Genomic DNA, 21672 nt, shown 5'->3' with positions numbered 1-21672 from the left:
CAACACCTACTGATACCCATTACATTACTGAAAATCCAGATGAGGGAAAGTGCAAAATCATACACTGCTATTTTCCCCTTTTTTCTCTAAAATAGAATTGTTTATACATGAAAGAGAGAAATTAGCTACCAGAAAAATACTAGGCACATCTATATTCAGCACATAGTTTAAAAATAAAATCATTGTCTGTCCCCTACAGAACAGGCCTGTTCATTCATCCTTGGGATAGATATGTGTGCAAAACCAACATGAAATCAAATCCCTGCAGATGGCTCATAAGTATTAAAAAAACAAAACAAAAAAACTGTTTAATCCTTTTACCACATCCCTTAGGGAAGCCTGCCCCTTGCTAAATAATAATGTGCAATATATAGAATGTCAAGTGCTCTCTTAGTTTTTTAATAGAACTCCTTTGTTTACCTAATGGGTTTTCCCCCATATTTCTTATAAAGGGTTTTGTGTCACATTGTTATCACAATATCTACATCTATAGAATCTGTTGTAGTTCTTGTTTTAACGGGGAAAAAATGTTCAGTAGACTAAAATTATATATAGAAATCTTACCAAAATTGATTATGCCTCAAAGTCATGTTTTAAAAGTCAGCCAGACAAATCTTAGCACCTTTTAACATTGCTCTTTCTAATGGATTTTAATAGTGAAGAGTTGCGTTTCAAGCAGGAATTAAAATGAAAGCAGAGCTTGGAGGCTTATTCATTGAACAGATGCAATAAATGCAGCTTTGAAGCTGTAGCTGTCAGTTCCGATCTTTTCTGCTGAGTACCTGTGTGAGCCCATCCCCAGAGCTTCTGGCATTAACGTGTTGTTGTTTTGTTGAAGATAGACATTTTAAGAACTCTGAAAACAGAGTAACATGCCTATTATGAATCTATTTTTATATATTCCATTCTCTCTTGGTTTTCTTTTTACCTAAACTTTTTGAAGAGTAAAAATGATGAGAATTATATAAAAAGGTACTGTCTCTAGCACTATAAAATTTTTTATTTGTGGGTTGGTAACTTATCAAACCAAATCAGAAATTCTTGGCTCTCTGATACATTAAAGCAATTACTGATAGTAACTCTTGGTAAGGATTTAGATTTCTTACTCTATAAACTGAAAGTTGTACTTTTTTTTCCGCAATAATGGGAGATTATTTTTCTCCCTAGCCCTAATGGATTTATTTTATATATAATCTACTCTCTCTCCAGATTGATCTATATGCTAAGTAGCATTAGTTTATATCTGGACACTGAAATTTGGCTCTGAAAATATGCGTAATATTTTGACATGCTCCTAACTTTAATGAAAATATAAAATGCAAAAGTACCATGATATTATAAGGTTGATTTAATAATAATCATATTGATATTCAATATAGAACTAGGCATTAAATTGTCTGATTCTTATTTAATGGGTATGATAATATAATATTCTCTAACAACGTCTGACTAGGTTAGTATCATTTCAGTTTTCAAACTGAAAAAATTATAGTATCAAAAGCACAATTAACTTTTTAGAAAACCAGTCTATAAACTACTCACAGAATTTATATCTCAACCTCTTCGAACCAACTTTAAAATCCCTATCTATCCAATGCTATATATACATATATACTATATTGTTATTTGATTGTATGCATTGCAATGTTTTTAAATACAAATATTAAATCATAAAATATATCAATTATATTTATGACAATTTGGAATGATTCTGAACTATGTGTACTCACCTCACCACTGTGCATATTGTTTTCTTTTTAGAAAAAAATAATCTGGGAGAGAGAAAACAGAGACCAAAATACCCTTGAATTTCTAACAGAACAGTAAGTACTTTTATGACACAATAATTATACTAGCACTTGTATAAAATTAGAAGAGCTTCAAAATTCTTTTACATAAATATTCACCTTTCTATTTTCTAAGAAAAGAAATTAACATACTAAGTAGGTGGAGCCTTCTATAACTCCATTTCAATTTGCTGGAGTAAACTGAAAACACTTATCCTATAATCCTCTTAGATAAGAGACAACATAATCTTTGTCTTGCATCTTTGACAGAAAATGTTTATGTTGGTTTCAGCATATCTTTTGACTAGCATCATATATTTTTAAATTCTAAAAAAGAAAAAAAAGTAATCAAATTTAATCAGAGTGCCTCACATATTCTGTGTGATACAAAATTTATTTATTTTGAAAAAACTTTGAAAGGGAATCAGTATGCTTGGCAGGTTTATAGGCATTAACTTAGAATTATAAAACACCATCTGCAGGCTTAAAATGTATAGCTTCATCTCATCAGTGCACTTCTTTTCTATCTTCTCACAACCTTACTATGACATGTCTTTTCTAATATAGCTATTATTTGATAGTAATAATTCTTTTTTAAATATGATTCTGTTGAACAAATTAAATGCATTCTTTATATCATTTTTATGATAAATTGGTAACATTATAATAATTTCCTAGATATAAACATTATAAATTTGAATATGTGAATATCAAATTAATTTTTTTAAAGATAGAAAAGCAAAATCCACTTTGACCCATTTTATATGACTTTTAATGCCATGGTTGTTTTGATGAGTTTGCAAATGTAGTTCTCTAAAATTGAAAATAAACTTTAATGTAAAATGTAGCAAATTAACAAAATGGTAACTATATGTAAATATAAAGGTGTGTGATATAAAAGAATTAATAAGTAACTTTTCTAAGGTATCTACAAAGTATACTTGCATAATAAAATTCTAGTTTTCAAAAAACTGTAATGTAAAGTCACATCTTAGTTTAAATGGTTAAACATAATGAATCAACATGATGCTATACATTACACTTAAGCACGCTACCTCACTTGGTGCTGTAGTTATGGGTGTCATATACTTTACATTTTTAAAACTGAGATTTATAAGATCCAAATTTTTCAAAAATTGTTCCTTATTTTGAAAATTAAATATGTAGAATGCTGTTTGGAGATGACAGAGCAGGTTATGAATAAGTTTACACAGTTCTGGATATAAGAAAGAAATAAGTTTACATAGTTCAGGACATGGAATGAAGCCTGATGTAAGGTGAGAACATTAGAGAATATGGAGACTATTTATCTTTCTCATCTATAGAATATATGCTTGTGTTGTAAGCCCGTGAATAAGTGACATTTTACTATTTGTATTTGAATCAAATATAACTGAAATATTTTTAGCATAGAAATACATAAAAATCTTCTATAATTTTCACTCATAGCCCCATAGATGTAAAATGTATAGTTAATTAAAATACTACTGAAGATCTTTGGAGCACATTGAATAAATTTTGCAAAAAGATTTGTGCCTAAGAAAGTTAAGGAAAATAAGGAAAGATAAGAACCTTTGGAGATTTTTATCTTGAAATATTTTTTCTATTCAATTGCTGAACACTCAATGGTACTTTTAAGAACTCCCTGAGTCCTCTCTCTATGATTATGAATACACTAGATCGATCAGTGGTTGGCAAACTCATTAGTCAACAGAGCCAAATATCAACAGTACAACGATTGAAATTTCTTTTGAGAGCCAAATTTTTTAAACTTGAACTTCTTTTAATGGCACTTCAAAATAGACTCACCCAGGCCATGGTATTTTTTGGAAGAGCCACACTCAAGGGGCCAAAGAGCCGATGTGGCTCGCAAGCCGCAATTTGCCTACCACGGCACTAGATAATAACAAAGAGGATACATTTAAAAAACATTCAGAAGCTCAGTAGTGCTTCTTAGAAACTATTCATATTATCCTAGATTTGCTAAACCTCCCTAAATACTTCTGGCGGTTGATATTCTTACTCAAAGCATGACTACGATTAACAGTCTCACTTTCCTGACACACCAAATAGAAAAAGAAGTATTCAGCAAGAAAGGTCCTAATGGAAAGCAAATTTTAACTAGGAAAGTGTTTTGTGGTGCATTGGAGAATAACTATTATTTGCAAATGCTCCTCAGAAATTTAATATAATCAAACCTTTTTTCTGTTTGAAGTAAAAAGTCCTTGTAATAAAAAAGTATAGATGTCTATATATTTAATAGTAGCATAGAGCTAGGAAAACATTATCAAGTCTAATACTCTCATTTTCTAGATATTATCTCCTTTAATATCCTTATTTATAGAGGGGATGCCATTGTATTTTATTTAACAGGAAAGGAGTGAAAGGGGAGACCAAATAACATAGGCATTCCATTCATGCAGCTTCGTGGAAAAGCCACATTTAACATTCTCCAAGCCTGACCCTCTGATTGATAGGGGAAGGGATTTGACAGAAGAAGTTTAGACACAGCCCAGTAAGTAAGGTCTGAGTCACATGGGAAGGTGCCTTCCTATTTACCTGTCAATTACACTTGAAAGACAATCAGTGGCCAAATATATAAAACTTCCAAACAGCAGTTCTTGCTCTCCTCCCTCATGGGACCCCTGTGGTAAGAGGATGTTCTCCCCCGTGTACATGGCTCACGGCCATGTTGGACTCCACACATGCACTGATGGGCTTTAATTAGCTGAAATACTGAACTATACCTGGATATAGCATGGAATGGAAACTCTGGGCACTGGCCTTGTTCTGCCTTGCTGAACTCCCAGCTGCCCCTCTTTTTAGGACTAGCTTCGGGGAAGTGGGACATTGGAAACTGAGGAATGTAACTCTATGCCAATAAAACCTTTCCCATCCCATCCTTCTGTGTGAGTCTTAGAAAATTCGTTTTCTGAAGATACCGCAAAAACCTCACCTTCACTCCTGTCTGGGAAATCTGGCCCATCAATTCTTCCGGCATTAGAAGGAAGGATAAGTCCAGTCATTTATGCTAGCTCTCAATAGCTAATGGCAGAATCAAGAGAAATCTGGCTTAACTAACCGCTCTTTATTTCTTCTATCTGCCAAATAAACTGAAAGTGCTTATATTAAAAATGGAGAATCTTGAATTGGTTCAAGAAGACTCTTAAAATTCAAACTTCTTTCAACCAAAATTCCAATTAAATTTTATATCAGCAACTCTGCCCAATCTCTACCTGCCCAAAACCTTATGTAGACATAGCTCATTAGGATGATGTTTATAGTAGAAAGAATTATTATATTACACACATAATATATATATAGAGAGAGTGAGTTAGGGAATCTGAGGCTTGGCTTTCTGATAGGGAAGAGTCCAATAGCATAGGGAAAAGTGATAACATATAAGATCACACACCTATTAAAAACAGTGTATAATAATAATAACACATAATAATATATAATAATGAGTGGGATTTGACCAATCACCTACTGAAAGACACTTTGGTCATTTCTGTGTCTTGGCCACTATAAATAATTATGCAAATAAACATGGGGCTACATATATCTTTGCAAATTAATGTTTTCTAAATTTCAGAAGATGGGTTGCTGTGTCATATGGTAACTCTATTCTTAATTTTTTGAGGAACCTCTATAATGTTTTTCATTGTGGCTATCCCAATTTACATTTCCACCAGCAATGAATCAGGGTTCCTTTGTCTCCACAACTTCTCCAACACTTGTTATTACTTGTCTTGATAATAGCCATTCTAACAGGTGTGAGGTGGTATCTCATTGTAGTATTGATAACTAGTGAAGCTAAGTATCTTTTCATATACCTATTGGCCATTTGTATGTCTTCTTGTGAGAATTGACTGTTCATTTCCTCTGATGATTTGTTAAAGAAGATGTGGTACATATTATAATGGAATACTACTCAGCCACAAGAACAGATGAAATATTGCCATTTGCAATAATATGGATGGGTCTTGAGACTATCATGCTAAGTGAAATAAGTCAGACAGAAAAAGTTAAAAACCATATGATTTCACACATATGTAGAATATAAGTCTAAAAGCAACAAATGACCAAACAAACCAAACTCATAGATATGGATCAACAACAATATGATGATTGCCAGAGGAACTGGGGTTGGGGCATAATGAAGGAGATCAAACATATGTTGATGGAAGATTTGACTTTAGGTGGTAAACACACAACCATCAAACAGATGCTGTATTATAGAATTTTACACTTGAAACCTGTATAATTTTATTAACCAATGTTCCCTCATACATTTGATTTAAGAAAATTTAAAAAGAAGACTTGAGATATTTTGACACTCTTCATGGCCCTATAAATTAAGCTGAATCAGTATGCATTTAGTTGTGAAGGATACCAAAAAGGCATTCTATCCTATAAGGAAAGTACTTCCTTTGGGATCAAAATGTGGTTATTTTCTTCAGAGAAAATCAACCTAACAGCACTGTAGACTGAATAAGTTTTCAGAAATAAATTACATCCAACACATGTTATTGCATGCATCATTTTAAAGAACAGCTGCTCTTTCCCTCATGATAAATAATATTTTTTATTTTTCTTCTTGTTTTAGTATTTCAATGATTTTTGTTGGTAAATTTCATATCCACCAATTTTCACTTGGCTTTATTGCTTTAGTTGTTCTTTTACAAGTACTGTAAAAATACATTTATAATACCGAGGTGGAATATCAATACTAATACCACTCCCCATTTTAATGCCAAATCTTGTTCTGCCTTTAAAAATAAGCATATCCCAATCTTAAAAATAACTATTTCTGTATCAGCAAATATATAATTTATGGTAAACACCATTTTTCTTCTTACCTCAAACTTTAATCCTTATATGAACTACAAACAATTTTCTTTCCTATTTTAAAATATGAGAAATCTGGTTCAGCATATGCTCCATCGTACATTTAAGCAATTTATGTTCCCTGTTCGCTTGTTGTTATAAATTGCTTCACCCTGCTATTGCTTTCAAAAGAATCTTGGCAAAGCCTATGAATTGGTACAAGATGTTGGGGAGTGAGAAAAAATGCCTCTAAATAAATTATCAAACTGCATTGATTTGCTAATTCAATGACCCCCAAAGTGATATTGTATAAATTTTCAATAGTCTGAGATGTATTTTAACAATAATTCTTAGCAGTATTTTTGTAAGTTGCTCAGGGTTTTTTGCTTTATCCATTTGATGTTTGAGGTTAGCATTGATACAATTTGCTCTAACATCTCCTGGGTACTTGTTTTTTATTAGGTATGTAATACTTGAACTATGAAGGATTTAGTTTTGGATTTTCCTTTTCTTTTGGATTTTATTATTATCGGTGTTTCACAAGTGGCAAAGTTAACTTTGTCAGTAAGTGAAACAGCTGAAATAATGAGGAAAAAATACAGGCAGCCCTCAACCTAGGGGAGAGATATGTTTTCTTTCCATTTCAGAAGATGGATATTTCCTCAGCATGGATACACCAATAAACCCATAAAGACCCAGTCTAAGCTGAATCACAGTATTTGCAGCATTGGGGCTGGGGACGGGGTGATGAGAGGAAGACAGGAACAAAACGTTTCTCCATTTTTCCTGACACACTCAGTCAACCCAGGCCAAAACGTGAAATACAAGTAAAGCTGGCTTTCCATGCCTTTCCCTCTCTTTCTAACCTTTGTTTTTTCCTGATGTGATCCCGCTCCCATCTGATATTCTCAGCTGCTGTCTCTTTAAAGTGGTTTTGGCTTCAAATTTCCCAGCCCCACTTTTCTCTTGATCAAAATGCCTCAATTCAGCGAGTGAGAAAACATCTAGGAAAAAAGGAATGGGGTCAGGTACTCACATCTGCCCTCTCTCCTGTCTGTTCCTCCACCGGCAATACACACATTCTTAACCCAAATAAGCAAATGGCATCAGGGATGTCAGGCAGAGGAGGTCCTGTAGTGAGGAACTAGGTAGTATGACAAGGGGGCCAGGAACCACAGGCCCTGGGGGCAGCATTCCTGCACTGCCTTTGAGGTGTTATATTTCTTTCTGATCACCCACTTAGGAGCCCAGAATTTATTTATTTTAACACAACACGTTTCCCCAGTGGTTCTCGTGAGGCTCCTGATAGAAGCTTGTGTCCGTGAGGTGGAGTAGGCTACACTTACCGGCTTTTTTCTCCTGTATTGTAAATTATGTAAAGTGCTTGACTAAATAATACTAGTTATCTACATTTTTATTTTTATAGTTTTTAAATACCCAAATTATAGAAGTATGGCTTCATGAAGTAAATACTTGTGTCTCCTCAATATAAAGAAAATTATTTCATTTGTACCATTGCCTTGATTCAGGCTGCTATAATACACTGTCATAGGCTGGGTGGCTTATAAACAACAGACATGGATTCTCACTGTTCTGGAGTCTAGAAGCCTGTGTCCAGAGTGCCAGCAGGCTGTGTTCTAGTGGGGGGCCTCGTGCATGACAGACGCTCACTTTATCCTCATGGGGAAAAAGAGGGCAGGAGGGCTCTCTGGGGTCCCTTTTTCTAAAGACACTAACCCTAAAGGCTCCATTCTCATGAACTAGCCACCCTGCAAAGCCCCACCTCCTAATACCATCACATCGAGTGTTAGGATTTCAATGTCATTTTGACCTTTTTAAAATTTTGGTAAAATCTATGTAACATAAAATTTACTGTTTTAACCATGGGATATTCGCACAGTTGTACAACCTCCAGAACTTTTCCATCTTCCCAAACTGAAACTGCATTCCATTAAGCACTAATTCCCCATCCCCTCTCCCCACAACCCTGGAAGCTAACCATTCCAATTTCAAGTCTCCTTGAACACTTTAAGGTACCTCATATAAGTGAAATGATACAGTATTTGTCCTTCTGTGTCTGACCTATTTTACTTAGCATGAAGTCTTGAAGGTTGCAGCGTGGGTCAGAATTCCCATCCTCTTTAAGGCTAAATAACATTCCAGTGTGTGTGTGTGTATGTGTGTGTGTGTGTGTATGTGTGTGTGTGTGTGTGTGTGTTTGCTTAGTTTCTCTCTCTGTGGAATCTTTAGTAATAGAATAATAGTAACAATTTTAAATAAGTTTTGTTAGCTTGCATTCATTTTTTAATGTTCTTGCATTATACAGATGAGGAAAGATGTAAGTGTATGGCTTTGCCTCTCATCCAGAAGCACCACATCTTCTCAGGTGATGCTTCTCAATAGTGTGATTCATAATAACATTGGCTGCTATTTTCTTACCTCTGGGACAGACACTAAAGCCTGCTTGCCAAGCTCTATGTAGCTTTAAGTTACTGCAGTGAGGGAATTTCACAGCACTGTTATGCTTTTGGTTAATACAGTTGTGTGTTTTGCTTGGGAAAGACAATTCTGATAGTGTCCTATTGATTCAGATGTTTTCTGACAGTAGCTGCCTACCAGGTTTGCCTTCATTGACTTTTCAATGTTCTGTTACAAATAAGTTGCATGTACAATTTGATATTGAAGGACACAGGAAGTTCCCCACTGTGCATGAGGTTGGAGCAGCCCTGAGGTATGGGGCAGTGAGTGCTTATTATCATTCTGAAAATCACCCTCTTGTCTTGAGCTGTTGCCATCAAAGACTTGTGTTTTCTCTGTATATTTTTTTCTCCTCGTTTTACTCTGCCTCACATTCCAATGTACCTCTTATTATTTAAATGTGTAAAGTTTATTCTTAGAAAACCCCCAGGCTGACTAAAACTTAAAATATAAAGTCAAAGGTGTTTTCTTATGTTTTTATACATCTGGAATCCAAGATAAGCCAAATTGCAAGTATTTGTTTTCTTGGTACAATTTAAAAGAAATCTTATTTGTTTGATTTTTCTAAAATTGTGGATGATTAGCAATGTCTGTTATCATCATAATTAAATAAACTATCATTTATTGAATGCCTACCATTTGCCACACTCTGTGCATAGCAATTTTCAGGTTATCTATAATTTTGATAACTCTATAAGGTAGGTATCATACCCTATTTTAGAGATGTGGAAACTAAGACTCTGAAAGGGTAAGTCATTTGATCCCATACTAATTATTTTTATCTTTTTAATCATATTCGACTTATAGTTATCTAAACTGATACTGGTATTGTTTGGATTTGCAGAGTACACCATCATTTGCATAGCAATTTCACATGTGGTGCCTCTTTTAACCTCACAAAACCAGTATCTATATTTTGCATCATTTTCTCTCATATGGATTATGGATTTCCCTGCAATAAGATATTACCCTTTGCTAATTTAGCATTATTTGTAATAATGGCTTTATTGTTAACACTACTAATTTATGTTCATATGTTATGAGGGAGAATTTGACTATTGATACCCTTGAACAATATTGGGGATTATGCCTACCTAGGCAATAGGTACCTAAAGCAGAAGCATAATAGCAAACTTCTATGCCCCAGAAAACTATATAGATAATTCATACTAGTACGTAACCGCTATTTCCTGCTATCTCTTCCCACGATCCCACCCACAGCGTCCTGCCCTTTAAAGGTATTTTAGTCTGTGCAATTTATTCCTATATCTCCATATAAATCAAAGCATCCTATCTCCAATGTACATGAATAAACATGGGGGAGAGGGGAGGAAAAAGACAAAGACAGAAAGGACAACTACAGTATCACCCAGAGGTAAGATAATATAAAAATGGGTAGTAAGTATATTTCTGTATCATTGGTTCCAACACTCACGACATTAGATTTTCTGAAATAATTTATGGATGGAAGTACCAATTGGGTAATGGGAACAACAAATGAAAAAAGTGGAAGAATAAGTATGGGGGGAAAATTAAAACGGATAAAAGGCACATGTACACCACCCTCCAACTCCCATGGGGACATAAAACCAACCTACTCCCCATTCCAGAAAGTACCATGTTCTTTCACACACCAGAGCTTTGGTTCGAGAGTTTGACCCCACTTTTCCAGACCCAAACTCATCCTTAGCTGAGTTGGTTTCTTTCTCTCTTCTATATTCCCAGAGCATCTAGGACATACCTGTACTGTGACACCCATCTGACCTGCTGGATATAAGCAAAGTCAGCCAGCAATTGGGTAGCCTACCCATCCCCTTATACCCACCAATCCAGAGAACACTTCCAGCACAATGCTTAGCACACAGTAGATAATTCTATTCCATCATTCAACAGTAACAGACCCTGTGCTAGTGTTGAGGGCTAGACTCAAAGAATATTTGAAGAAGAAAGGGAACAAAAAAGTAAGGAATAAAGGAGTGAAAGAGACTGAGAGAGATAGACCAGGCACACCCTGGAGCCCTCCTGTGTTTCCTCTTCAGCTGGCCAACCTCCTGCGTCGCTCCCTAGCCCCATCATGCATCGGTGAGGTCCCTCAGCCTGGCCTGTACCTCTTGCAGTACAGAATCCTTGGGGGATGTTGGAGAGCCTGTTTGTCCTGATCCTTCAGTCCAGGCTGGGAGAACCCACTGGTGCACGAATGTGAAATGAGTTTTCTATAAGACCAGAAATCTGATCTTAGATATTTTTATTCACACTCGTTTGGAAGGTATTTTTCTTATTAAAATATTTCCATTTTACATATGAGAAGACAACAATATCTTTTATATCTTTTTGTAATGTAACAAATGAAGTGGGAAGGCAAAAGAATTTTCTGTCAACCTATAAATTTGTATATTAAAATACTCCTAACTAATGCAAAATTCACTATACATAATTGTTAGTATGTGAGTGTATGTATTTCTTTGTTTTCTCTTTGGTCTCAGTAGAAGGGATTATGCTAATTTGTACCAGTGCTCTTAATAGGAACTAACCACTCCCCCATGTAAAAACCATATGCTATTCTATTCATTCTCCTGCTAAGGCATTCCTTAGTTTCTCTTTTCTTTACTCTCACCCCTGCCTTCATCAATCCTAAGAAAACCCCTGATTTTCCTATCACTTCTAGAGCTTTCAGGGGTTTCCTGCTGCCCTTCTACTGCTCTTCATGCATTCCAAATAGGAACCCAAGTGTAGAGTGTATATCAGAGGAGGCAGCTCTTTCTTTGCTAATGATTGAGTCTTGTTTTCAATTTTTGCCATACCTGGGGCAAGAAATTTTTTTTTATCCATTATGATTTATTACCTACAATACTTTGTTAAGAGCATTGCACCCAGAAGTTATGTAATCAAGAGGCAATCATGTGTAATATGAAGAATTGATCTGAAGTCCTTGCACTTGAGGGCCATACAAAGTCTCTTGTTTCAGGGAAATAAGAGTGAAAATTAACAAATAAACAAAACGCAAAAGTTCCCTAGGCTCTAGAATCTCAACAGAAAATAACATCAACAGTTAGAAAAGCAGGTCTTGTGCAAATATTAAAATTAACACCTATGGCTTTTGTATAGATAATTTTATTATAAACAATAAAATATGTTGTATCTTAAATACAAACATATCAACTACAGCTGCTATTTTTTGTTTCTTCTATCTTTTTGCTACTGAAAAATAAATATCCAAGTAACAATAATTAGCAATCACTAAAGGCAAGAAGATTAAAAGTAATAATAATAATCTTAGGAAATAAAATCAAGGATGATTTAAAATATTTATTTAACTCTTGAACAATGTAAGGATTATAAGCACTGAAATTGATACACACACCCCTTCACCATGCAGTGAAAAATCCACATATAATTTTTGATTTCCTAAAAGCTTAACAACCAATAGCCTACTATTGACTGGAAGCTTTACCAATACCTTAAACATCTATTAACCCACATTTTGTATATGTATTGTATACTAAATTCTTACAAGTAAGTAATCTAGTGAAAAAAATGTTAAGGATATCATGAGAAAATACATTTTCACTACTGTGCTAATATTTATCACTACCATAAGTTTATATAATCTGTTTACAAGATGAATCATCTTTCAGTACCACCATGAGTATTGCTTTCTGTGATATAAAACACTTTATGTTATGCATATTACTAACACAAGACATCAGAAGTAAAAATATATGTGAAAAAGAAAGTCATTTATTTACTATTGTAATGAATCATGCATTGTTAATGAAGAAGCAGCAATATGATTGTGTGTAATTTACTGCCATTATTATGATTGCTTCATGGTAATAAGGAGATCTCCAAAAAGTTTCCAATATTCTTATTGAAAAAAATGCACATATTAGTGGACCCATGCAGTTCAATTCTCTGTTGTTCAGGGTTCAATTGTAGTACCTTAATGCATCATAATTACTGCCCAGTTTCTGAATCAAATCAGACTAAATATTATCTGTTAAAATCTATATGACAGTCCAAATTATACAAGAAAAGAACATTAATTAGTCTTTGTGTGTTTATATGCATAGAAGGTGCTGTGTAAATTGGTTTGAATTTTCTTTCTCTTCATTATCTTACAGTTTAATTGACTTACATAAAATTGAAAAAATAAGATATGGGAAGAGGAAAAGTTAGTGCTCTAGATAAAGGGTTTCAAAAATTACAAAAGAACAAAGTAATTATTCACAAGATAGCAAAAGAGATATTCAACAAAAATCTATTGGATAGGGGATCTGAAGGAAAAGACCAACTACATATTCACCCACAGGCATGTATACATCAGCCACACACATGATGTACTAATCTCACACATACACACACAAAAGTTATGCCAGACTCTACCACACACATATCATATATACATACAAAAGCACATACAATACAGTTGCTCATAAAATCCCAAACACAGAGACACATCAAAGTTATACTGCCAACTTAATTAAGGATACAAAATGTTATCAGAAGTAAGGTAACCTCTTCATCATTTCAGAGAGCCCAATTAGTAAATCACAGGTCATTTCTGGCCTGGATTTCTTTCTTTTTCTTTTTTTTCTTTTTTTTTTTTTTGGAACTACAACCCAAATTATTAAGAATAAACTCCAAAGCATGGCAGGAGGTCTGGTATGGCATCTACTCCTGCCTGCCTCTTGCAGGCTGCCGTGTGGGTGTGTGGCTTCTCTTCATCACCTGTGTCACAGATGGGGCTCAGAGCTGCCAATGGCTGGACAAGTTACCAGACTTGTAAAGTTCAGTTATTTTTGTAACAGTGCATTTTTATATATATGTACAGTATTTTTCTAGATAATCATAACTTTATAACCTATATATTTCCCATTAACAGTATGTGGCACATCTTTTCGTTCCCAAACCAAACTCAGTGGCATTTAGGGAGGCAACAGAGTGAGTGCTCAGGAGCCATGGGCAGCACTGCATTTCCATGCATTAAATATCAGGAATTATACTTACTCTGATACTGGATTTAAACAGTGGGGGGAAAAAAACCCTTGCTTGATGAGGAACAAATGAAATAATGTTTGTAATACTGCAAACACATGGTACATACAAGATGTTCACATTGTCATGGAACCTGGCCAGCATTGCTCCGTGGTTGTTCTGTGAACCAGGAGGTCATGGATCGATTCCTGGTCAGGCCACATGCCTAGGTTGCAGGCTTGATCCCCAGTGTAGAGCAGCAGGTGGCAGCCGATCAATGATTCTCTGTCATCATTACTGTGTGTGTGTCTCTCTCTCTCTCTCTCTCTCTCTCTCTTTCTCTATCTCTCTCTCTCTCCCTTTTCTCTGAAATCAATAACAAATATATATATATTTAATATATATATTAAAATGTAATGGAGAAATATGAAGTATTATTTATTATAATTAATGATTTCCAGCTACTCTTGGTTTGGTCGATTTCCCTCACAAAATATACTAATTTAGATACTAAGTAAGCAACCACATTTTTCAATTTGATCACTTTTTTAATATTGTAGGAAATATTAATAAGGTCTACTGAGTTCACATTAATATGTCTCTGAAATCTGAATAAAACCTTAAAACTTTCAAAGAAATATACATTACATAGTTTTACTTATCTATTTCCTCAAAACAGTCAGTAAAGTATGCTTTTGGATATTCATTCATAGAAACAAACCTTCCTTCTATGACAAGCCATTTAAGTTGTGACTTACCCCAACTTAAAATAAATAAACAAACAAACCAACACACTTTCCCTTCCCAGTGTGGATCAGTTGGTTGAGTGTCATCCCATGAACCTAAAGGTCGCCAGTTTGATTCTCAGTCAGGGTACATGCCCAGGTTGCAGTTTCAGTCCCTGGTTGGGGAGCATATAGGAGGCAATTGATCGATGTTTCTCTCTGTCCCTCTCCCTACTCTCTCTAAAATCAATAAAAACATATTTTAAAAAAATAGAAGTAAAAGTAACCATGCTTTTTAAAAGAACAGGTATTTTTAAAAAGTCTTTGAAATGTCAGGAAGAGTTTAATGTAGTAGATGTCAGGGGAAATGGTTTTATGTTATTTAAATCATATAGCTCATGCCTTTCCATTCTTTCAGATGTTTCTTGAACAAAAAATTAATCTTCATGTGTATTGAATTTTACAGTTGACTTTAACTTCTGCTTCGTGTATTAAGCAGAATGATGGAGTTATAGAACTGTGGAATTGGAATTTGAAGATATGCACTTCAATTCCATTTAAATATTAAGCATATTAGGAAACTACTCTGATATGCAGGCATTTTTGAGAGTCAGTTCTAAGTCCTTTTAAAAAAAACCACCTGTTTCATTTGGAGTCCCTTAGAGAAAATGTTCTTATAAAGCCAAGATTTCTGTAAAAAACACATTTTTCCAAACAGCTTTATGTGAACTTTCAAGCAAATAGCTAAGAAGATATGAATTCAAACAAGGCCATGGGTGATTCTCTTTAGCAGTAGGTTTGTAAAGAGACCTTGTAATGTGGACTTGCTGGGGTTTCCAAGTAAAACATCAATACAAACTTTGTCCCTTTAATACGCAAGTATAGCATGCTTTTATTTGCTCAGTGGTATAGAAAGACAGAGAGGAGAAGATATGGGCACCGCCTCCTGAACTTAAATTTTCCCAATTCCTTATCCTAGTATACAGCCTCTCTTAGGATCCTACTGCCCTGGGTCACCATCGGAGACTCAGAGAACATTTTTTGTTCAAGGCCCACAAACCCAGGAACTTCTATATATGATGTTATGTGCCTCCACCTTTCAGGGTTGAGGATAATCATATGGCATCATCACCTCTACCCTCACTTCTGCAAGCACGCACCCATGCAGCAAACCTGAACCAGGAAGGCAGAAGTTCATGCCATACCAGAGCTCCTGCATGCTTTGGATTTTGTTCTTATTAATTTGGGTTGTAGTTGCAAAAAAAATCAAGCCAGAAATGACCTTTGATTATTTTATGAAACCCAAACACACTTGTCAAACTCAACCATGCAAAGCAACACAAATCAACTTTCACTCCGGTTTTGTGCCAAATGGAATGAAGTCTCTGGTGGGCTGAACAGCTCTATTTCCTGCTTTCAATTTCAGAGAGAGCAATTAGCAAATCAAACTTTAAAAAGCTGTCTAAAGTAATTAATTAGGTCATAATCACTCAGAAGCATATTTTATAGTGTACTCTAATCTAGTATCCGGTCTAAATGCTTGAAAAGGGTATCAGTTTCATTATTAAAGAATTAATTATAATTGGGCCTAATCCTTGGGAGATGGAGATTGGGAGGGGGGAAAAAAACAACTCTGGGAATAAACTGTTCACATATGTGAAGGAGATAAATTCTTTCAGAGCTCAAGAGTGCTAGTTGTGCTCTGGAATTATTTTATGCTTGTAATATTGTTTCTTTTTAAAAACCTTATAAACATCACCAAATGAAGCAAATGATTCATAGGTGAAAGAGGTCCTCTGAACATGTTTATCATATATGGACAACTGGTATTCCTCCTACTCTGCCCCCAGCATTTTCAATAGTCAGTATATTTGTACAATAAAGTACGGGAGAATGGACGTGTTGCCATCAGCCACTACATTAGGAGCTTTACCCACATTACCCCACTTAGTCTAATAATATATTATATAATCCTGTAAGAGATTTAAACTTTTACAGAATGAGGAGTAGAGGTTCAGGGAGACTGGATTGTTTCCATTAGTTAACAAAGGTGAGATTTAGGAATTTAGTCCAGGCCTATCTAACTCCAGATATGACCCTGTTGTTACTACTTCAGCATTTGTCACACTGGGAGCCCTAGTAGCACATTTCCTTGAGAATTAATGAATAACAAGAAATAGTTTTTTAAAACTCTGTCCTTTCATTTTAATAATAATCTAAAGTGTATATATTTTAGCATTTATGAATACAAAACAGCTCCTTAGCAATGATCATTCAAAAAATAATAAACATTTTAGCAGATAACAACTTCAGTTTGTAAGTCATGATTTCTTAAACCCTCCCTCAAGATTCCTGAATGATCTTCAAAGATGTTTATTTTTTTTGAAAGATGGCTGCATATGACTCATGCTTATAAAATTGTGTGCTGCGCAGCCACAGGATATTCCTTATGGACTCCTCAATATTGTTAACTAACTCTTTAAATTCCATGTTGTATTTATTTATTTTCATAAGCGTTAATCATCTTTAAGACTCAAATGTTCCAATGTCACAGGTATAAGGAAGCACCTAGTCAAAACTCTTGACTTGGAGTAATAACCTTGTTTATTATGGGAAATTTTATTTGACCAGCCATTAGGAGCCATGAAAGCATCTGAAGCACGAGCAGTTATTTGATCAAATGTTTCTTAGAGGAGATAATTCTTGCTGTTTTATGCATTTAATAATATTACTGCATTTTAACCAGACCATGAGTTCTCTTTTATATATTGTTTGCGTCTGGTTTACATACATTTTAATGAGTTCCGTGAAGCCTGGTGTGATAATATCTTTGTCCCTTTCATATGCAAGTATAGCATGTTTTTATTTGACAAATAGCTTTTCTTGAAGGACATTTTAATGCCACATTCATAAGAAATCAAATAAGAACGCTAAATACAATTTATTTTGTCAGTGGGGTGGGGTTTTAAAGAGCTCTCCATCTTAAAAAAGCCATGTGAAAGACATAAAACGTGAAAGATTGAAAAACATAGATAACTACCCCTCATCCTAATATTTACAAAAGACAACATTACTTCTTATCATTTGCAAATAGGAAAAGATCTCTTCTTTTAATCATAACGTTATGTCATCCTGTAGAAACTAATTCTCAATTTAAGACTCAATAATAGAAATACTCTCTGCAAATTAACTTAAATTTTCTCATTTGGAATCACAGCTTTTGTATGTGTACTCGGCTCCTAAATGTTACTGCCTTTAAAACAAAGGCTCTTACGATACATGAAGACCAATTTTCCAACTTTTGTCTTTCAATGACTATTAAGAATGCCAAGATGGGAAAAAGTTATTATTTTTGTAAGTTCCTACTCATTTATTTTTTAATGTTTGTTTTAGGATATAGCAAACCAACTAAAAATTCAACTTATCCTAAACAGTAATAACAACTGAGATCAATATAGTTTATCTGTACTCATTCATGTAAGAGAAAATATATAAATGTGGACCATTTCCATACTTTTCCTGCTTATTTGGACCAAAAGCTATTGTAAAACCCAAGCTATAGAGTTCAATGAATTAGAGGCAGCTAATAATTTTAGTTTCATGGGTAAATTGTTATAGTGAATTAATAAATATCTCAGATGGCAGATGCTCATCCAGAAATGATTATGAGCAACATGAAGCTAAGAACACAGATAAATGACCTGCTAGGGGTTTCACAGCAGTATAAACCAGAACAGCTAAAAATAATCTTAGAACTTATAAGTGGACAAGTAATCAAGAATATCTTTTTTTAAAACTATTTTTTATTCTTACCCAAGTATATTTTTATTAATTTTAGAAAAAGAGGAAGGGAGAGAGAGAAATATCAATGTAAGAGAGAAACATCAACCGTTTGCCTCCTATGCCTCGACCTAGGATTGAACCCATAACCTAGGTATATGCCCTGACCAGGAATCCAACCAGCAAACTTTTTGGTGAATGGATGGATGCTCGACCAACTGAGCCACCCAATTGGGCAAGTATATTTTTAAAGCACTATTTCTTCTAGTACATTTTGGGGCTTCACAAAAGATATTACACACATGAGTAAAGTAATAATGCTGGTTTAAGTTCTTATTTGAAATGTATTTTTGAAAAATCAAGAAACTTCATTTTGCCACATATTTAATTTATATTTGTTTTTGCACATTTCTATTTTTTCCACAACTGGGTTTGAGTTTTGAGACTCTGAGTTTTTTCTTAATATTTTATGTATGGATATCATAACATTTTAATAGTAATTATAAATTAACATTAAAAATATAAAAAGGTATCTAATAATTCCTATTCTACAGAGTGATAGCTATTAAATGCCTTACATGTGACTTGACATTTACAGAAAAATACACAAGTAAGTATGGTAATTAACACATGAATATGAGCTGTGAATACAGTCAGATATTAAAATTCTTTATTAGGACTCAGTCTTGGCAAATCTAAGTAGTGTGTAACTTATTTTAATTGGAGAAAAAAACAGTTGGGTAAAGTATTATTTTTATCTTTTTCCAAAAGAGGTACTGCTGTTTTTATATACAAAATGGCACAATCAAATAGAGTTGAATTAAGTATCTCATCTCTCAACAGATTCAATAAATAATAAAAAATATAAATAAATATAAAGAGAGGCTCAAATATAACCTTGAACATAATGCTTTGCAGGATTATAAGAATTTTAAAAATGCCTTCCATTTTCATCTCCTTAAATTTTTCAAAAGCCACTTAAGATGTCATAGAAATTTATGCCTCCACTATAACTACAGCCTGTCTTTGGAAAGCTGTTTATCACAAATTCATGCTATTTTGTATAATGGACCTACCAATATACAGAATGAGTGATGTACAAACGGATCTGGTCAGACTTGGGAACCTAAGTACATATTTGTAAAAGAATAGCAGCCTGTCTAGTTTTAGGATTTTTGTTTCCAAATTGTTTTATAGGCCTCAAGAAATTCTAATGACAACCTGAGAGGTCATTTGCTGTTACTGACAATTTATGATGAAGAAACTGATGACTAATTTGCCCCAAACCAAAGAAAGTTGAATTAGGTTTTTCAGCATCAAGTTTTCAAGTCCAGGTGATTATTGGAATTGCACCAACATTTTTATTTTATTTTTTTACCTCTAATTTTTTTTTTCTTTTAGGATGTCACACTGTTTGTTATTGTAAAATTAGACTTGTGGCTATACTTATACTTAAGATTACATTTCTACTTTAAATTCCTATTTCTGTCACTAATAGCTTTTAAAAATTTTTATCCTCTCTTTATTAGACTTGGTTTGTTTTTATTTATTTAAGAAAATTAAACTTGACATAATCCATTTGGCTCAGTGGATAGAGCCTTGGCCTGCGGACTGAAGGGTCCCAGGTTTAATTCTAATCAAGGGCATGTACCTTGGTTGCAGGTATATCCCCAGTAGGGGGTGTGAAGGAGGCAGCTGATAAATGTTTCTCTCTCATTGATGTTTCTAACTCTCTATTCCTCTCCCTTTCTCTCTGTAAAAAATCAATAAAATATTTTAATAAATTAAAAAAGAAAGTTAAACTAGAAAGTTGCATTTAAAAATACCCAGTCTTTTTTTTTTTTTTTTAATTAGACAAAAATAACAGCTGTGAATCTGAAACTTAGGTTCCCATTGAAACACAATCTGAATTTAGGAAGAGTTTTGCCTTTCAAAAGTGAGGATGTATGGACAAAAGAGAACAAGTTACTTAAAATCCTGACCCTCCCTTTTTGAAGAAACTGCTTCTGAACTCAAACTAGAAAAACAAAATAAAAATAGAGGGAATTCAGTCTATTTTGAACAGTGCTGGTGTTTGAAAACAACAGACTCTTCTTATTCAGTATATTATTGAGCTAACCTGTGGAGAAACCTTGCAGTTCAATACCAGTTTATTTTTTAAATCACATATTGATTCATTTCAACATTTTATTTACTATCTTCTACACCAGACAATATTATGAGCACTGAATTTACAATAACAAATGATATATACCTTGCCTTTAAAAAGTTCAGTCAGAGAGGGGAAAAAAGAAAAAAAAATAACAAATTTGTGCTAAGAGAGTACAAGAAAAGTAAGTACTTTTGTGAATGGTAAATATTTTAGATTAGAATACTGAATCCCAAAGAATGAATGATTATTAAATGCCTAATGTATTTCTTTCCTAGGACTGCTGTAACAAATTATGACAGATTTGGATGGCTTAAAACGACAGAAATTTATTCTTTCCATTGTGGAGGCTAGATATCTAAAATCAAGGTGTCAGCTGGGCCATTCTCCCTCTGAACCCTGGAACCTTGCAGCCCCTGGTAGCTCTGGACATTGCTTGCTTTGTGTCAGTGTAACTCCAACTCTGCCTCTGTGAACTCTAGTTCGCATGGCTGTATTCTCTCTGTGTCCTGTGTCTATTTTCCTCTTCTTATAAGTTCACAGTCATATTGGATTGAGAGCTCTTCCTACTCACTATGACATCAACTTAATTACATCTGTAAAGACACTATTCCCAAATTATGTGACATTCACAGGTGCCAGGGGTTAGGACTTCAACCTATCTTTCTAGGGGACATAATTCAACACACACCACTAGGTGCTTATTAAAATACCAGATTTCTAGCCTGCTTAGTTTAAATGGTAATGGTGATTTCATTTAAAAATAAGATAATAAAATGATTCCTACCTTTTTTGAAGTTCACAGCTCTATACGAATGCTTTATACATACATATAGTGGCCTGGTGCATGAATTTGTGCACATTGAAAGGAAAATAATTAGAAGAAATATTTTAATACTAGAGGCCCATTATCTGTAGCATTGATTATTCTGTTTATAAATATGAAAAG

At 34.1% G+C, this 21672-nt stretch overlaps 1 protein-coding gene across 6 annotated transcripts in view; it reads left to right on the top strand.

Moving 5' to 3' along the window:
* SYT1 (synaptotagmin 1) overlaps positions 1–21672 on the top strand; it is a 522673-nt gene that overhangs the window by 182448 nt on the left and 318553 nt on the right. For 4 of the 6 annotated variants that reach the window (XM_084880205.1, XM_084880204.1, XM_084880208.1 and 1 more), the window contains one exon: positions 1762–1823. The gene's annotated coding sequence lies outside the window, so the exon portion shown is untranslated. Of the gene's footprint in view, positions 1–1761; positions 1824–4160; positions 4303–21672 lie in introns of all 6 variants that reach the window. The other 2 variants (XM_084880207.1, XM_084880206.1) reach the window with 1 other exon arrangement.

This window comes from Pipistrellus hanaki (genome assembly GCF_964339955.1).
Source record: "Pipistrellus hanaki genome assembly, chromosome: 3".
Taxonomy (NCBI): Eukaryota; Metazoa; Chordata; class Mammalia; order Chiroptera; family Vespertilionidae; genus Pipistrellus; species Pipistrellus hanaki.
The sequence above is the reverse complement of the archived record's forward strand: the minus strand, read 5'-3'. Positions and strand labels throughout refer to the sequence as shown.